The 6,413-nt window shown below is 35.6% G+C and overlaps 1 pseudogene; it reads left to right on the top strand.

The window, feature by feature from the left end:
- Positions 1 to 1,141: 1,141 nt before the first annotated feature.
- Positions 1,142 to 1,806, top strand: LOC103730573 (annotated as a pseudogene).
- The last annotated feature ends 4,607 nt before the right edge of the window (positions 1,807 to 6,413 follow it).

Here is a 6,413-nt window from a genome sequence, read left to right as displayed (position 1 = left end):
CACATTGTAAATGCGCTTGACATTCAGTAGCATCCCTTGAATCTCAATCTTTCTAGTGTATCAATTTTAGAACATAATATTGTCACATTAATCCAGTACTTTTGAAAACTGAGAAATGTAATTTCTGTTTAAATGGCAACACCTCTTCAGTATTAGAGTGTTCAATTCTGCTGCCAACCTAGCATTTATATTGTAGACAGAAATGTGAAAGGTGTTTCTCAAATTACATTAAACCCTCCAAATCTAATTGGAGTGTTAAGAAACAATTTCCATGGAAACTGAAGTTCTCAAACATCTGATAATTAGAACAGGATCTCTATTATCTATAGAGGTTATAAAATGAATTGAGATGTGAGTAATTTAACTTATGTCAGATGTTGTATTTGGAGTTTTACATCAAATCTATCTCTAGAACCTAACAGGTTTATGCATGCATTTATGTTATAAAGAGACATGAAAAAACTTCCGTTGGATATGAATTTTTGAATACTAAACAAAATGGTCTGACACCATGAGGAAGTGTACTTTGGAGGGAACATCTAATGTAGGAATGGAAAATTTAAATTTCAATCTCAAACCTATTTTTAGCTATGTGATCAGGAATGTCACCTGTTTCTACAGCCTCACTATAATCACTATGAAAGCAGTGATTATGAAAATGAATATGTGCAAACAAAGGAATTGGAGAGTGGGGAGCTTCATCTGCCACCACAGCAATTCCTTATGGAACCAGAGATCACGTGATGAATTTCGAAGTAACATTTCCCCATATCGCTCCAAGTCAACATTCCTCATGGAGAGCAAAAATCATCGGTAAGTTTTGAGAAGTCATCTCCCCACACCACTCCAACTGTTTTAACTCAATTACAATGTTAACAGAAGTCATTCTGAATGACAGAATACCAGTATGTGGGCTGAAGAGATGGTTGAGGGTTTGGGGGATATGCCGTGCTCACAGAGGACCTGACTTTGGTCCTCATTATCCACATCAGGTGGTTTGCACTGCCTGTAATTTCCTGCACTAAGTGATCTGATGTCTTGTTCTAAACTCCAAGGGAACCTACACGCACAAGTGTACATACCACCCCCCACTCCCCCCACACACATAAATTAAATTTAAGCCTCTCCTTAGCAGAGCAAGATGCGGAAAGGAATGAAAGCCAAGGTGGGAAGGTGGCCCTGCCCCTGCTGTTGTGAAGAAGCAGACACCAAGAATATCGTGAATTCCGTTCCAGAAAAGACCTAAGAACTTTGGCATTGAACAGGACACCCAGCCCCAATAGGACCTCTCCCGCTTTGTCAAATGGTCCCAAACATCTGGTGGCAGCGACAAAAGGGTTATCCTCTATGCGTGGCTTAAAGTGTCCCCTGCGATTAACCAGTCTACCAGGCCATGGACCATCAAACAGCCACCCAGCTGATCAAGCTCCTGCAAAGTACCCGCCAGAGACAAAGCAGGAAAAGCAGAGGCTTTTGGCCCAAGCCGAAAAGAAAGATGCCTCAAAGGGGTCATCTCCACCAAGAGACCTCTGTCCCAGGAGCAGGGGTCAACAATGTCACCACCTTAGTGCACAGAAGGAAGGCTCCTCTGGTGGCGATCGCACAGGACCTAGAACCCCTCGAGCTGGAAATCTTCCTCCTGCCCAGAGTCACAAGAGGGGGATCCCCTACTGCAACTTCAAGGGAATGGCCAGGCTAGGTTGGCTGGTCCAAAGGAAGATGGGCACCACCACTGCCTTCACACAGGGTTACTAAGAAGGCAAAGGCGTTCTGGCTAAACTGGTGGACGTATTCAGGACCAATTAGAATGACAAGCCATATTAGATCTGCCATCACTGGGGAGGCAATATCCTGGGGTTCAAAACCCATGGCTCAAGTTGCCAAACTGGAATAAATGGAGGCCAAAGAACTGGCCACAGAAACTGGGCTAAATCTACACTACTGAGTTTTCTGTACCTCAGTGTAATAAAAAAATGAAAGCCGGGTACGGTGGCCGGGACCTTTAATCCCAGCTCTTGGGAGGAAGAGGCTGGTGGATCTCTGTGAGTTCCAGGCCAGCCTGGTCTATAAAGGGAGTTCCAGGTAAACTGGGGCTACAGGGAGACTGTCTCAAAAAGACTAGTTCCCCCCCAAATTCCCTTAATAAATAAGTAAACAAAATTTGAAACAACAAATATTTGAAAAAAATTAAAAATGCAATTGTTCATATTATTTTACCCAATTATAGCTGTCACTCTCAGGCTTGAAGTAGTGGATGTGTAAGTTTTTATAAGAAAACTCACTAATGATATATGAGATGAAATTTGAACTTTGTCTTCTGGAAAATGAATCACAGATTAGACATAATTCCTCTTCAATGTAATAGTCAACAAACGAACACTGTTTAGAGAAAATTTCTTTTTGCTGAACTAATATTACCTGTTTCCATGAGTAACCATTAATGATCAGCAAGATGAATCTGTCTAGAATGCACGCAAGGCAATCCCTGTGTAAACTGAAAAAAACCTGGCAAATCTGAAAGTCCCCTTATCACTTTTGCTGTTAACTCTTGACTTCATCTTTGTAAGTTAACCACTGTTTTGATCTTAAATTCCTGAATTGACAATAAGCAATCTGCAATTTTTGGTGTCTAAATACTTTAGTTAATTGTCATGTATTACGTACTTTCATGTTATCTCAGTGGAGTTATCTAACCGATGGTTAGATTCCCACAAATACAAAATAATAGAATTCTTAACTTTTGTTGGTGGCACTGTATGAATATATTATAATGTACTCATCTATTTAATTATTTAGTTGCTTCCAGTTTGAATTCATTAAGAATCATGATCCAGGGCTGGAGAGTTGGCTCTGTGGTTAAAAGAACCAGCTGCTGTTATAGAGGATGTGGGCCCATTCCCAGCACTCACATGGTAGAAGACAACTGTAGGTATTTCCACTTCCAAGAGATTCGGCACCTACTGCTGGTCTCTGCAGGCATTGCACATCCCTGTGAAATAACATACATGCAGACAAAGCATTCTAAAATTTTATAGAGATAAAAAAAATGTTCCATTAAACTTATTGCACACACAGGCAGACAGACAGACAGACAGACAGACAGACACACACACACACACACACACACACAAAGTACAACAAAGACATGGTGAGGATAAAACACAGAAGAAAGGAAGTTGGCAAAACATAATATAGTTGTAGAAAGGTGGAGTTTATTATTGCTAAGGAGAAACAATATAGAAAGGTTTATGGCAAAAGCATTTGGAAGCTTAGGTGAAGTAAGAGTGTTGAACTTGATAATTCTACTGCAGTTAAGAAAGCAAGCTTACTATTTAGAGAGTACGTGGTTGATGCTGTATTTAACTTACTTTCAACTATTTCATGTAATAAAATTTGAGAAAGTATTAGGAAAGGGTATTATAGACAGTGTTTATTTGAGAATATTTGTAACTGAGCTTACAACTTTATCTGTATAAGTATTTATATGTGGAAAGTATGCAAATATTATGTAATTTCTGATATTGGCAGATTATATGCACATATTGATACTGTTCAATTAATTACAAATTACCTACAATAATATATATATAGTACAAACCAATATTTAAACATCAGTGTTGGAACTTTTGTGAGGAGGCCTAGCATAATCAAAAGTTAGAGCAGTATCATTTTCCTACACAAATTTCCTACACAAGTTTCTTTTGTATTCCCAATCCCGCTTCACCCCCTGCCCACAAGCAGCCCTGAAGAATTCCATTCTGCTCCTGCAGGTTCACAACCACCTCTATAATTTCACATCATTTGGATATTTGTGCTGGCCTTCATTTTATAAGAATGTGTTTTTGGAATTCATAGGTGTCTTGCTGTCTGTTCTGCTCATTGCAAAAACAACACCCACATCTCTCCGGTAAATACCTAGAAGGAGAATCAATAGCTCATATGAGAAGGCTATGTTTAAGTTCTGAGGAGCGGTCAAAACAATTTCTAAAGGAACTGTGGTGTTTATAGGCCCTTCAGAAAATTATGAGAGTTCAACTGAACTCTATTGCCTACAGTTGAGTTTAGTCACGTAGGGAGTGTACATTGGTTTTCAACTGAGGTTTTATTGCATTTCTCTGCTATCAGATGATATAGAAACCATTTATTATATTTTTGACCATAATTTAAAATTCCCCTCTAAATTGTATTTTCAAATCTTCTGGCATTCTTGGAGGGACATTATTATATGTTCTAAATTATTTTTGTGTATTACAACACTAGCTTATACATATGTATACAGTACCTTTGAAGTTATAACTAGCATTTTATTTTCTAAAGGGACTTGGTAATATAAGGACTTTACATTTATAAGGTAATATGTCATATGTTCTTTATAAATTTATACCTCCTGTGTATTCTTAAAATATTTCCTAACCTGAAAATGTAAATAATTTGCTTTATGATGCTTATTTAATTAATAATGGCACATGAACATAGTAATAATAGATATTCACTTATTCAAATATATATAATTAATTTTTCTTGTAGTAGCTGTCAATTAAATTAACTTTTCTCATTTTAAGTCTCCTGCTTTGTTGTCAAGAAAATTTGACAATTTTTGTGAGTCCATTTCTGAAAACTTATTCCACTTCATTATTTTACATTTTTATTTGAAGAAAATCACATTTTCTTAATTACCAATGTGTTATAATGACTGAATCTCAGAATGAATAGTTTGTTCGGTTTTATCTTCATTTTCAATTCACTGTGGTTTTCATTGTGTTTTAAATCTATAGTTAAGATTTTGAGCAAACTTTCCAGTTCTAATGAATAAAGATATTCTAAAGTATATTGGAATTGTATTGATTAAAATTTGGTGGCTACTGTGGATATGATATGTAATTTTATTAGTTTTTAAAAGGAATTTATACTTTCCAATGCATAAATCTTGAAAAAATTCTGGTTTTGTCAGATTTCAAATTAATATAGTTTATTGCAATTTTTCATCTTTATTGTCAATTTCATGGATAATGGAGTTATGGCACATTTACAAAGGAATATTACTCAGTAGCTAAGAAAAACCATCCTTTCATATTTGTGCTTCAATTGTAAAATACATGGATATCAGGTAACCAGTACAGAGTCATTGGGGATAGATGCTATTTTGAGTTTAATTGTATTTTTATTATATCGAGCCTTGCATATTTCCATTAAAGCCTCTGCTTCACAAACTTTATGCACAAGAGGCCATTTTCCTTATTCAGGGTACAATTTTAAATTTAGATTTCACATTTTGCATAAATTTTGAATTTTTAATGTTATTAAAATAGGACATGTAATAAAATGTCAAATAAATTTAGTAATCAGAAATCCCTGTCAAGTTCCTGATCCTAAGAAGAAATAGTGCTTTTTCGTTAAAAATTATATATTTATTTACTTTCAATAGAAATAAATTGATAAAGAAGACTAATAAAAAAGTTGTTTCTTTGAAAAGATCACCAAACTGAAATGGTTATATAGAATCATAAAAAAGTTAAATTCTGATAAATGAGATAAATTTGCCCTAAATACATAAAGGATTTTTTTTAGGAATAAAATGAACAAATATGTTTCAAGCAGCTTGATTTCAGAAGAAAAGGACTACAAAGGTCATTCCACCAAACAGCATGAACAATACTGTAGTTCATAAAAGGCACTGGATTTATAGCTGGAAATTGAAAGAAAATCATGAAGGCGCAAATCATTTCATTGGTGAAGTTAAATGTTTGTGAGATTAAAAATACAGCCTCTTCCAATCAGCTCAGCAAATATTTCTCAAAAGACCAACATTCACATTCCGAACGTTTGAATATGTGACTTGATTTTATTTCAATATGTTTGAATATTTATTCAGATTATACTTATTCTAGGAATGAGGTAGGCAAGTTTATTAATTCTGCATGCTCCTGTGTTTGCAGATATGCACTGTGTACAGGTGTGCTTCCAAGTGTGTTCCTCTGTGTTGAAGCCAGATGTCAGCCTCAGGCATCATTCCTCAGGAGATAATCCAATTTGATTTCTGAGACAAGTAGTCTCACTGCACTGAGTCTCTGGGAGTAGCCTTAGCTATTTTGTGATCAGATTGTTTCTGCCTCCCCAGTGCTGGAGTCACAAATGCTGGGCTTATTTTATTTTTAATGTTGTTTCTGGCATGGAAATTGGATCCTCATTGGGAAATTAATCATTAATTGTCCTAAAATTACTTTGATAAGTTCCAAACAACAATTGACAGGTTTTAATTTTTTGAAAAAAGTTTTATTTATTTTTTAATAACCACATACTTAGAAGAAGCATTTCATTATATCAGAATTGACATATTCAATAACAATTTTCCGAGCTAGAATGCATCTCTTTACAAAATTGGCTGTACATTCTTCGGTTTACAGTCGAGTTAT

The sequence above is a fragment of the Nannospalax galili genome, unplaced genomic scaffold (genome assembly GCF_000622305.1).
Source record: "Nannospalax galili isolate Female #2095 unplaced genomic scaffold, S.galili_v1.0 scaffold252, whole genome shotgun sequence".
In the NCBI taxonomy this organism is placed as follows: Eukaryota; Metazoa; Chordata; class Mammalia; order Rodentia; family Spalacidae; genus Nannospalax; species Nannospalax galili.
Note: the sequence above shows the minus strand (reverse complement) of the source record. Positions and strands in the feature narration are given on the sequence as shown.